Source organism: Lutjanus erythropterus, chromosome 2, assembly GCF_056507025.1.
Source record: "Lutjanus erythropterus isolate fLutEry1 chromosome 2, fLutEry1.hap2, whole genome shotgun sequence".
NCBI lineage: Eukaryota > Metazoa > Chordata > Actinopteri > Lutjaniformes > Lutjanidae > Lutjanus > Lutjanus erythropterus.
This window is the reverse complement of record NC_139318.1, coordinates 1914332-1927886: the sequence shown is the minus strand read 5'-3', so window position 1 is coordinate 1927886 and position 13555 is coordinate 1914332. Positions and strand designations below refer to the sequence as shown.

Here is a 13555-nt window from a genome sequence, read left to right as displayed (position 1 = left end):
GGAATCTGAAACTAGTATACAAAATGCACCTTAGAGGGAAATTAACAATCAATACTGGAATGTAATCAGCTCATTCAGAACTGTATTTTTCTTTGCTAAGGGAAATTTGAAATTGAAATTTAACAGCATTATCTAGGGATGCACCAATCAACTGGCAACAGATTCACACACACATGTTCCACATGATGGTCATGTCATGCACACCAGGACACAGACAGTACTGTCACAACCACACACACTTGGGCACATGCTGGCAGGAAGTTGGCGTTAGTAGAGAAGACAGAAATTGGTGCATCTCTAAGGTTATCTGTTAACTAGTTTAATGTATACTTAAATATACAAATATTAAACATAACATTCACATGATTAAAAGTTAGACATGTCCTAAATGCACTTGTGCCATACTCTTCAGACCATGGCCTATAGGTCATCTGAATAGGGCCCAAAGTGGCAGTATATAACTAACATACATCAAAACTCCAACACTCCTGCCAATTTTCTATTTCCAAGCGTGAATCTGTCACATATCTCTTCACAATAACTATTTTTGTTCTCTGTCAGCTATGCTGTTACCTGCATTCTGCAAGTTTGACCATACAGTATCTATACAGTGTAGTTATACTGTATATTACATGTGTGTATTCATAACTGATGCCTGAGCCCTTGACACATGCATAATAATAACGTGGGTTAAAGTCCTGTCATGTGTATGTGGATAATTGAACTCATAGGCAGAGCTACAGGTGGGCTAACATACCTGTTGGGAAGTGTCTGGGGGCGTCTCGGCTCTCTTTGTCAATAGTGAAGCGGCTTCCTGCCAGAGCGAGCTGTCACATGGGCCTCATCCTTAATCAGTCAGCGTAACATCCCGGCTCACGACCCCCATATGTTTGATCACAATGTGACAGAGAAGTCTTATTAGTCCTCTGTACCCTACAGTAATTAAACTTGTCTTGTTATTTTCTATTCCCTCTGTCCCCCAGCCTGAGCACTGCTTCTCTCTACCCGTGCCTCCATCCTCTCTATAATTATCCATCTGCAAGGCCGTGGGAAGCCGGTGAGGTTGAAGGTAAGTGTATTTACTGCACCATGCCGACAATAAAATTGGCTGAGCCATTGATTTTCCTTCCCTTTTTTTCTTTTAAGGGATGTAAGAAAGTTGATTACAGATAGAATAAACATTAGATGTTGTGTTCACATCCTTTCCTTCAGTGCAAACTGCTGCACACTCTGCTGCTATAATAACTAGCCGACAGCATTACTGCGTTCAGTGGCTCTCACTTCATGGAGTGTTCATGGAGCATTGTGCACATATTGAACATTTATAGGCTAGTTCAGTGGTCTGTCTAGTAAATCCTTTTCCTTGTTGTGCTCTAATGAGCACACTGGAGACACTGATCTTTTGCAAAAAAAAAAAAATGCTGATTTTTGATGATTATTTTAGTATTTTTTAGCTGCTGAGACCCTTGTTTTAGACCCACAAAATTCCAGCAGCACAATACAAGTAACAGTGTGATGAGCTGATACTGGGAATGGTTTGTAATGCTGAGATTATCACTGTATGAGAAAACATTTACATCTTTTGCTTGAAAGTTGCATTGTATTTTGAGATGATTTTTCTATGGAAGTTGGAACACTATTCTTTGTTTGGGACCACAGAATAGTGCTGAGTCACAGTGATCCCAACCTGAGCCCTTTAATGTTGTGTGTGTGCTGATACAGCTTCAGGTTTATTAGGTAAACATGGCTAATGATTGAATAGAGCTGTCATGATGGTTCAGTGCTACAGTGCACACTTTGACTTGAGGATGGCAGTTTCAGTTATTTTTTCTTTGATAGCCTTTAACCAGAAACTATCTGGTTATAGAAATGCAAAATTATGTGAAATACAAGATGCTCCCGCCTCAATGAGCATGACATTTCAAAGCACTATCCTTTGAGACGTGCTTTTTCTGTTGGCTTTGTTCACCAACTTTATGCATTATAGAGGCAAAATAGCAGCACAATAGTCAGGATCGTGCTGTGCTCTGCACTCTCCAACAGGCTGATCCTGCAGCTGGAGCAGAAAAGCTGTAAGAGTGTTTCTCCTGCATGCACAGTAATCGAAAGATCAAGGCTATTAAATAAACTGACAGATTGTTCCAAATGTGTTCCTTATTGTTGCATATCAGCAGAACAAGTAAGCTTTCATTAAGACATGAATTCTTTTTCTCCCTCTCGTCCTCTCCCTTTTTTTCCCTTCATGTCCTGAGAGTAAATTTTAACAGAATATAACAGTCCACATGTGGAGGTCTAGACTGTTTTCTTTTAGCCTGGTGTTTGCACTGCTGCACTATGTAGAAAAAGAATGGGTCGCAGTTTTAGGATTTAACCTGTTGCACTCTGATCACTGATTGGATGCATTGGCATGTGCACCTCTGCAGCAGCATGGCAGATAGAAGGTGAACTGCTGCACACAATGCAGTTATTAATAACTCACTCTGATTGCTGCTTTTTTTCACTTGATGGGCCCGGCTGAGCCTGTAGTATTTTCTAATAACTCATACAACCTGGCCGACGCACACATCACTAACAAAACACTTTTGAATTGACCAATCTTATATGGACAAGGCAGTGATTTTTAAGCTTTAAATGAAGTGGGTTAGGCTATAACTACTCTAACTCTAGTACGAACGGAGAGTGTATGTGTATGAAAATTGACCAACACAGATTACCAGTCAAAAACCTTCTCAGTGGTAAACCAATTAACAGTTAATCATTAACATCACTACTTTGCAGCCAATATTATATTTTATTAAACCTGCCCAATTTAGATTTGGATTCGGATGAAAGGAGAAAAATAAAATAAGAAAGAGAAAAAAGGAGGAAAAGGAGAGAAGGGGGAGGAAAGAGCAGAGAAAGAAGCGGAATGGAAGGAAGTTACTAAAAAGTGAATGAAAGAAGCTCTCTTCTTTGTCAGTGTGGATATGATTCATTCAAACTGCTGTTTGTTTGTTTGTGTCGCTGGAGTACCTGGAGTGCACTGGGTTGCAATAAACAAAGGGTCAGGATGGCCTGGCTTTTATACCAATTAAAACATGAAAATGATTAAATTAATCCTGGCTTTGGTACCTCTTTTGTTTGAGCAGTTTTTACACAATGTTCCTGTCATTTTTTTTCCCACAACAATTTAGTGAAAGTGGCTTTCTCAGCAGTCAGGATGAATACATTTACTGTCCATGTGAGCAGGCCAGAGAATAGACTGTCTTCTCCCAGCTAGTATGGCAGCTGTTAGAGTCTGTGACGTCGGCTGCAGGGTCTCTGGTAATAGTCTTGCTCGGAAGCCTATTTGTGTTTTGTTCTGCTCCTGCCAGTTAGCTGTAATGTTGTCTAATTTAAAAAGATTCTGTTGTGTATGCTGGCAAATACATAAACACACCTATGACGCTGCCAGGTATCCATGGTTACAGGTTTCTATCAATGACTCTCATTTGGCTCAGTGTGCCCTGTTTTACAAACCTCTGTCATCTCTGGAAATTTTCATTTGATTTTAAATTTGCAAATAAAAGGTTTTCAGCTTTGTAGGTTGCTCCAGTTGACCATGTCATGTATTACACTGTAACAGTGGTAATGTAAAATGTTGCAGTTGTCAGTTATCAGATGTTTCTGGCAACTAATTTCCTTGTCTACTGAACACAGATTTTAATTAGATTAATTAATGGGTCTGATGGTAAGAAAACACTCAGAAAGCAGTTAAAACTGGGCTCAAATCATAGTTTAAATACCTGAAATGTGTGGCACTTTGCATTGTGCAATATAAACATTGCACATTAACCTACAAAACATGACATCAACTCACTAAATGCTTCACCCTTTCAGACTGAACAGGATCACAGTGTCTGCAGGTAAAAGATATCATTCACCTGGAGCTGATGTTAGTTACAGCCTGACGCACAGTGTGGCTAACATTAGCAGTGCTAGCAGCAGCAGATGCTCTGCTTGCAGGTTAATGTCTGTGTCTGTGCTGAATGTGGTCACATGTTGCTCCAGTCGAGTGCTTATATACCAGTTTATTCTGACACAGCTAACCATTCATCGTTATTTTCATTTTCTAAATTAAAACACTGACAAACTGTGCTGGTTTTATGAGCTGTCATCTGCCAAAATTTGCTGATAACAACGTCTGGGGCTGGTTGGGCCATCAGGACATTTGTGCTGGGTGAGAGGGGCTGTCGTCTGACGGGACCACAGCCTAACTAGTGGAGCTTGGCTGCATAACATCTTAAAAGACACAGTTAATTGGCATTGTACATGAATAGAATATTGATAAATAGTTTAACCTACAAGTATTTCTGGTGTTGATGTGCAAGGGTGATAGTTTTAATCGTATAGTCGACTAATTACGTACATCCCTAGTTGTCACTTAATTAGCAACCTAAAATACTGATACATGCCTCTCCCTCTCTCGTAGTATGAAACCATGGTTTTGGTTTTATTTGTACAGATTTTGAGACATTTGTCTGCAAGTTTTCTGCTGCCACTGTGGGCAGTTTTCATTGTATAGAAAAAGACTAGGGTCACCTTCTGTTCTGTGTTTTAAGGCCGGATTTTGACCATTAACTCCGAACTCAATTCACATGAGGCCCCAGTCCACAGGGATAATTTGCTACCAAAGACATAGTCCCTTTAAAGACAGCTGACAGTGAGGTCTGGATTGTCCATAGTTGTGGGACACTGTAGGCTTGGGTTTATAGCTGAAAAGTCTATCATGATAGTGAAGTCTTGTGTTGGTTGATATTGATAATTATCGACCAAGCTCATGATGGACATCTTCCCTGCCTCACTGGTTGCTTGTGGGGGTGGGTGGGAGTGTCTCATCCATCCCATTGTATCCTATAACATATTATTATATGATTGCAAAAATCTGTATTTTTTTTTTTACATTGATAGATTATCAACTATGAAACATTTCTAATTTGGCATTTCCTTGTTGCACCCACCTCTGTTCACAAAGTTGCTGGTTGCTGCAGTTTGATTGCACTGTGTAAGTTTTCAAAATTTGCATTCCCTCTAGGGGCACTGACAGCTTGGTCTGTGTCACCACACAAAGCATGCTGGGATACCCCAGCATGCTTTGTGTGGTGAATCAGTGTCTTTCCATAGAAAATGAATGAGTACTAAATTTTTGTAACCAGTAAGGGTCTTGTTGCAGGTTAGTAAATCATATGGTACCAATACCAGTATCCGTATCTGAGCAACGTAAATATTTGGTATGTGTTTTTTTGTAATTAGATTGTAGCAGACTTGTCATTTAATGTGAAAATTAATGTGTGAAATGAACATTTCTGCTGATATAACAGGCCAATATGATGATGCCTTAATTATGCACTTGTGACATGACTACATCTGTGGTGTGGAGGTTTTTTGAAGTCTCACTAATGAATACCAAAGTTCCTTTTTGCAATTATTTCTCAGTGCCCATCTGAACAGGTTATCCTGAAGAATTAATGAAGAACAAAGACAAAAACACCTGTCAGCAGTGGTCTTGCTATTTTACCTGGAGAACATGCCTAATTTGAAAAATGTATTTCATGTCTGCATCTGCCAGCGGACCATCACAATATGAGTAGGCAGTAGAATATATTCATTCACTACAGGAGAGACTTGATGGTCTTTGCAATTTGGCAGAACAAAAATATATGCATATATTGGTATCAGCATTGGCAATCAGCCAAAATGAGTTGGAAAATATCAACATGATATCAGCAAAAATCCAATATCACACATCCTTACTATTGAAGTCCAGCAGCCCTCAGACAAAACAAACACATTTAGAGTATTTCAGCTGCTGCACAGTCATCTGAAGGGGAACCCCAGGTTCTGTCATCTTAAAAACAAGAAAACATTGTACTTTCTTTCTAATTTCCCTTATTTACCAATGTTTCCTAAAATTCTCTGTCATGACTTCAACAGGACTGCATAAGAAAAGTCATTTTCTTCACCACCAGTAACCTGCAGCCTTCAGAGTTGCATGATGCTCCAGTATTTGGACATCATCCATCCAGGTCCTAAAGAAAAGATTTTTATAGAAAAGTCAAATAAAGAGGATAAATAAAGTTTATAGGCTGCCAGTTGAGTTTATGTGTTAGAGGCAAACATTATGGTGGAGGGAAATGTTATCATCAAGTCTTGTAACATAAAAAAATGAATAAAATCCAGAACACCGCATTCACTTATCCTGTCATTTCAAGCCTTGTATAATATAATAGTATTTCTATAAGGAGGCAGAACAGATCTGGCAGGCTGTGCTGACTTTACAATAAAGCATGTTGTGGCTTTATATATTTTATATTCACTACATCATATAATAACACATTTTCTGCTGTAGCTAAAGTGTTTTATAGACGTTGATTTATATAGCAATGTATGTGGTCTGTTATTAGAATTTATTTAGCCCTCAGTCTGTATGTACTGTCCAGAGGTTCTTTAAAGGTTCCCTGGTGGCAATGCAGGTAACAGACTGGACAAAGCTGAACACATCAGTAGTGTATTGTACAGAACACACTCACATTGTGCAGGGACACGACACTACGACTTTAGTTGGGCCTGAAAAGTTGAGCCCGACAAGACCCAAGCCCAACAAATTTCTCTCCAAAACTGACCCGAACTCATCCCTTTGTTAGCATATTTCAGCCCGAACCCAATTACAATTACATTTTTTCCTTAACAATCTTCCCTCTATGTAACAAACAGAAGGAGCTGGCATTGAAAGGGGCAATACATGGGGGGAATTTGAATAGGCAATGACAAAATTGGGGAGAAAGAAGAGGAAAAAAAAACTACCACTACTAAAACCTGACATAAGCCCATGAAATATGTGAGAAATAAGGCCTGACCCGACCCAGAGCCCTTGGGTTCGGGCACAGATCTCAAGCTTTACACTGCACCTTGAATACAAGATTAGACTAAAAATGCTGTGATGTAACGTAACACTGCCACATCTTCAGTAAAGAGGAGGGATGTTTTTAAGTTTTGCAAACTTCCTTGATTTTCTCTATGCAAAGCTTTTGTTTAAATATAAATGTGTTGAGTTTAACAGGTGAACCCAAAAGCAGGACAGAGATGGTGCAAAGATGATCAGTACAGGGCTTTACTGCAAAATGTGAGGTGGGCAGGCAGACTGGTTGGTTTAAGGTGATTCTTGAGTTCGGAGAAACTAGTCAAAACACCAGGACAAAACTTAGTATTCAGGATACCAAGGTGGCCAAGAAGGCTTCATACTAAACTGGTCGATGCAATGATCTGGCAGGGAGTGGATGAAAAACCAGGTCTTAAGTGGTGCTGGGCCGATGAGTTGATGGATGGCAGCTCTGCTGGTAGTCAGACTGGAGTGCAGGTGGTGAGGTATTCTGGTAGCCAGGAGAGAGAGGGAGAGTCATGGCCACATCTCACACACAGAGACAGACAGACAGACAGACAGAGACAGTAGGGAGTGGAATAAATAATACTAGAAACACAAGGAGCTACTAGTGCTCTGGCACTAAGCATAAGAAGGTGGACTTAGTCCTTAGCCACTCTGTGAATACATAAAGAAACTACAGAACAGATCCACCAGAGAAGCAAGTGGCAACTGAAAAGTTCTATTCTGTAGAACATCTGTTGCTCAGACAGCTTTTCCTGTGAAAGGAGCAAAGTCTTGGAGCTCACTACCTGATCACCCGAAATCCAGTTTTTAGTTAGTTTCTGATATTTTCTCAGTTTACCTCCTTTTTCTTACTGTTTCAATTCCTCATTGTCATAAAAGCCCATCACGGGATGGGTGTTGCAAATTATCATTTGCTAGAAACACTATGATACTTTCATCTTACATCTTACATCTGACAGCCGTTTTCAGCTTGTCTATGTATACTATATGTGTTCCCATCAAATAAAATAAATGATAAATAATATTAGTCCATGCTGTAAGAAGCAGAATATAATAATTGCACACTTTGTCAAGTCAAGAAGACAAACGAAATATCTACATACAACTTTTATTATCATTTGTCCTCCATCAGACTAAACTGTATGTGTTAAACTGTGCCATTGTTCCGTATATACAGTTTTTTACATTTCTTTTCACTGTTTTTCTATATGATTATTTATCCTGGTTTGACAGGGGTTAAAGTTCTCTGGCACTGTGCTGGAATTCCAGTGCAGTGTTTATATGTTTATGGAAAATATTGCTGCGTATTTGTTAACTGCTGCATAGCAAGAATATATCTGTATACAGACATATACTAAGGAACCATATATTTTCTTTTACTTTACTGATAGAAAATAAAGACCTGCTTTATTAATAAAGACCTTGGCTTAGACCACAGCTTAAGAGTTACAGCACTACTTTGAAAAGCACTTGAAGAAATAAGCTGTTCATTTTCTTTTCATATTATTATAGAGATCTTCTGGACAGTAAGCCTGTTATGCTGCACACGGTGTTTAGAGGAAATGGTGTTGAAAAGTTTGAAAGTTAGCTGTATTGAATATGTTTATGGCCTTGAAAGTTGTTCTTGGATGTGGATACAATTCCCAGACTACATGTCTGACTCAGTGAAGGGTGAGTAGATAAGAAATATTTGGACCTTTCAAGTCAACCTGTGTTTCAATTTAACTTGTTGATTTGGTGTTTTAGTCTTTCTGAAAACAGGTCACGATACGTGCCACAGCCGTCATCCCTCTGGCTTGCTGCCAACAGTTTGTTCAGCTGTGTCATTAGCATCTAATACCACCAAAGTATCTCTTAGGTCTTCCATATGTGCTTTGTTTGTGCACATATATTTTGTTGGTTTTGAACTTATACCAATAGCTTACTTCATGTTGGTGCCTCTGTTCATAGCACACAGACACCAGCAGCTGCTCACAGCTGGGCTGAGCCACAAACTGAAATAAGACAAAATGAAACATCTTAACTAAACTGAAGCTTTTTTATTTATCTCTTTCTCTTAGAAACCCACTTATACAATCAAATCAGAATGAAGGACATTAAGCTTACACTTCCCCAAATTATATAAAACCCAATATGCAACAACTGTTTTGACATGGACTTCTGTTTAGCACACACTGTTTAACAGGTTTGGATGTGCTTGCTATTTTTAAACTTTCCACCACCTCAGATTACTCACGTGCAGGTTTTGCTCTGGAGAACAGATATCAGATCTCAGCAAGGGTAACGAGAACACATTAAAAATATCAGGTGTGAACACAAAGGCATTTACTATCTGATAATGTATCCAGATGTACTGGGTCAAGATAGGGTGATTGTGTCAACTTGAAACAATTTAAAAATGTGTTAAGATATAAAAGTAACAATACCTACTAATAATATAGGTATGAAACTGTGCTATTATAATCATCTTTGTCTTAAAATCCATTTTCTTAAATGAAAATATTGGCCATTTAAAGTTGTGTTCCAGATTTCAGTTAACTCTGTCAGATTTTTTTTACAAAAATCTGATTTAATCAGGCATAAAAAGGGTTATTAAATTGTGGGAGAATGGGGCAAATGCAATATGGTGGAGGGAGGTGACTATCAAAAACGAGTGATTAAAAATGCACTTAGTATTTTAAAAACAGATCTCTGAGCGCATTTCAGATTTTATGAACTTGCTGGCAAGCATGAACTGGACAAGACACACGTTGTGTGTTAAGTCTGTCACACAAAAATCAAACACCTTGAAAACACCACTAACTTGAGAAACCATGTTAGCCATTTTCACTCTGATAAGCTAATGCCTGGCGCTACTAAGAAAACAGGGACCCAGCTCAGCCAAGAATTTAGGAGACGCTGTCAACTTTGTCACCCAACTCTGAGAAAGGGAAGAGAATCACCCAGTCTTTCCCTGTCGATTAAACACAACATTTAATTTAAACTAGTCTATCAGTAAGAAAATACTCAGAAAGCAGTTAAAATTGAACACAACTTACTAACTGATGATGTTAAACACTGTGAAAAATACTTTGTGTACTAAGAGTCATTTGAAGCAGTTAATCACAGTCTGCAGTTGCTGAATTGTATTTTGAACACGTTCAATACGAACATTGCACATTAACCTACAAAACATGACAACATCTCACTAAATGCTTCACCTTTTCAGGCCGAACAGGATCACAGTGTTTGGGGGTAAACAACATTGTTTACCTGGAGCTGACGTTAGCTGCTAGCCTGCTACACAGTGTGGCTAATATTAGCAGAGCTAGCAGCAGCAGCTGCTCTGTCTGTAGGTTAATGTCAGTGTCTGTGCTTAATGTGGTCACACATCACTCCAGTCCAGTGGTTATGTATCAGATTATTCTGTCACAGCCTACATTCAGCCTTATTTCCATTTTCTATATCAAAACACTGCAAAGCCACACTGGTTTGACAAGATATCATCTGTCTGACTCCGCTGATTAAAAACATCCAGGACTGGGTGGGACATCAGGGCGCTGGGCGAGAGGGACCTGCTGTCTGACGCGGCTGTAGTCCTGACTAGTGGCCAGTGGCTGCGTAACACCTTAGAGGCAACTGTAACTGGCATTGTACCTGAATAAAATATTGATAAATAGTTTAACTGATTAGTATTTCTGGTTTGCTATAAGGCTCCAGCTAACAATTATTTTCAGCATGTCATCATTTCATTTCATTATTTTCATCACATTTTTCACCATTAAAATGGTGAAATGGTGAAAAAATTTGGTGAAAGAATTTGGATGCTTTATTGTTAAAAAAATGACTCAAAACCACTAATCGATTATCAAAATAGTTGGTGATTAATTTAATAATGGATTAATAATTGAGTAATTGTTGCAGCTTTATTAGCAGTTACTTGAGCAGAAGACAGTTGCTAGAAGCTGCAGCTAGACTTCAGAAGTAATTCTGTTTTTGAGGATGAAACTATTTATTTATTTATTTGGCAATTTACTGTTAAGACTTTTGCATTACTGATTTCTGAAGCACTTTCTAAACAGTAAAAAAGGGAGTTCATAGTTATCTGACTGCTTGTATTCATTGATGAAAAAGCAGCTATGTGCAGTAATATTGAAAATTGAGGATGCAATGCATCGTGATGCATCGTGAAATCAAATGGAATCCAATCATTGACAGGATAATTGTAATCAAATCGAATCATGAGACCAGTGAAGATGCACAGCCCTACTATTGATCTCCCTCCCATGGTCTCAGGTTGGTCTACATTGACATTGGCTGATGCCCAATGTCAGCTGGGATGTGTTCCAGCTCACCGCAACCCTCTGAAGGATAAGCGCTAACAGATAATGGATAATGGATGGAGTTTTTGAGTTAAAAGACATCTCTGCACTGTGGTCTTGTCACATGCTGATCCCAATCTTGGGGGGGTGAAGCTCTTGTTGAATTCCAATCATCTTCTTAGGAGTGGCGTTTTCTTGTGCAGTCCTGGTGGGGTTCTCCTCCCTCCCCTCCCCCTCCCTTCTCCCCTCCTCCCCTGGCTCAGCAGTATCCAGTCAACAGCTGTTTGATTAGAGCTGCCCTCCTCTGCGTCTCTGTGCTGCTATCTAACTTCGCTCTCTGTTGTGTTTGTGTTGGCTGGTAACGCCACACATCTGGCAGTTAGTTTGTGTTTTTTCAGTTACATCAGGGCCACTCACCCTCAGGGTCTGAGTGCTGCTTTCTCTTTATTATTCATTTCATTCACGTCGCTGTTTAGCCGAGAGGCAGAACGAGACCCTTCAAAAGCAGCCCAGTATAACCCACTATTTTGTCAGCACTTAATTGCATTGGTACATTTGGAGTGCCAGCAAAATGTTTAATGCAAGAAGCTGAACAGGTGTAATTACTGTTCATTTGATGAGTTGTAAGATGATAACCGTCGTTAATGTGTTAATGTACTTCAGAGGAAACGAAGCAACATTAGCATTTTTTACCACAGGCTGATGTTGAGCCTCAGTATGACCATCAGCATCACCACCACATCCACATTATTATCATCATTATTATCATCAGCATCAACACAGCTTTTATTTCAGTGTCACTTTGCTGTTGGAGGCACTGCAGTACTACAAACTATACACACTGACATCTGATAAAGCTAAGGTTAGTGTTCTATTTATCTGAGTAATGCAACATATCAGATCATTTTATAGAAACATCATCCTTGGAATTATTGCTGAAACATTTTGTTTTGAATCATCCTAATCTGTTTTAGTGCCATGAAAAAATGCATTCAAACAATCAATCAGTCTATATGGAAAAAAGCGATGGATCCAATCAGCGCCATGGGGAGACTAATGATTTGCCAATCAGTGCCATGGGTGGGACTAGAACTGTTGTCAAGCAGCCGTTGTTTTTTTTAGTCCCTAGTCCCACCCTACTGTGCTGTGATTGGCTAGTTCTTGTTGCCTCATCACCATGCGCTTGTGATCACCAGAGAACCTTTCTAATGTTGTGAAAGTGACTGTTTTAAGCATAAACCATGATTTTTTTCAGGGGTGGAAGTAACTAATTACAAATACTCAAATTACTGTAATTATGTAGTTTTTTGGGGTACTTGTACTTTTATGAGTAGATTACCCAAGTCTGTACTTTTACTCGTACTTAAGTATGCACTGCAAGGTGTAATTTACTTAGTTACTTTTCAAATCGTAGTTGAGTACTGAGTACAATTTGAATTAATGTCCACACCTTTCATCTGCATTTTAATAGTCAGTAAAGTTTTCTGATCATAAACACTCAAATGAAAACAAAGACATATGGACAAAAAACAAAAGTAAACACTGCAGCAGCACACAGTATTAATTGATGAATTGTTGTTAAGGATTTGAACAATTTCAAATGCATTCATGGATATTTAATCAATAGACACAGTAGTAATTGCACCTCACCTAAAATTGTTTTGTGGAGCCACTGACAGAAGTAAAGAAGGATGATGTGGCTCCCTTTCCTCCCACTATACAAAACCAAAGCAAAATTTCCTGGATATGAGTGCTGCCATCTTGTGAGAGTCCATGCTATAGTGATCAGGGTTGGAGCCGTTGTTCAGCTCAGCTGTCATTGGTGGCATAAAACTCCTTTTTATATAAACAAATAACTAATTAAAACCAAACTGATGACAAAAATGAATACTCAAAGAAACTTCAGTGTGATAACAACTACCAAAAATAACAGAAACCATCTTTCAGAAAAAAAAAAAAATTCTACACATGTAAATGCTTTATAAAAGGTGCTGCAGATATAAATTTTAATTTTGCAGAAGTTTCTTGATAGTATTTTATTTCCTTGAGGACCCAAATAAAATCTCCTGTGACACACCTGTGGGTCCTGACAAAGTCTTTGGGAATGACAGCTATAGAGTAACTTGTTCAACCTAACATGAAACCAAATATCAACTTTTTGCTGTACTCTGATGGAGTATCAGTACACCAGAGATAGAACAACAGCCCCATCACATGCACCACATCAATTCTAAAACCCCATGAATAACAGGTTTATGTACAACGCAGAGAAAGAAATCACAAATAATTTAGAAAACCTCAAACAGCACAACTGCCACACTGCTTTTTGCAGCCCAGTTTGTTTTTTATC

General features: G+C 38.8%; 1 protein-coding gene across 2 annotated transcripts in view; it reads left to right on the top strand.

Moving 5' to 3' along the window:
* Positions 1 to 980: 980 nt before the first annotated feature.
* fhit (fragile histidine triad diadenosine triphosphatase) overlaps positions 981 to 13555 on the top strand; it is a 557602-nt gene continuing 545027 nt past the window's right edge. Inside the window, exon 1 of one of the 2 annotated variants that reach the window (XM_084743826.1) lies at positions 981 to 1069. The gene's annotated coding sequence lies outside the window, so the exon portion shown is untranslated. The remainder of the gene's footprint in view (positions 1070 to 13555) is intronic. The other variant, XM_084743834.1, reaches the window with a different exon arrangement.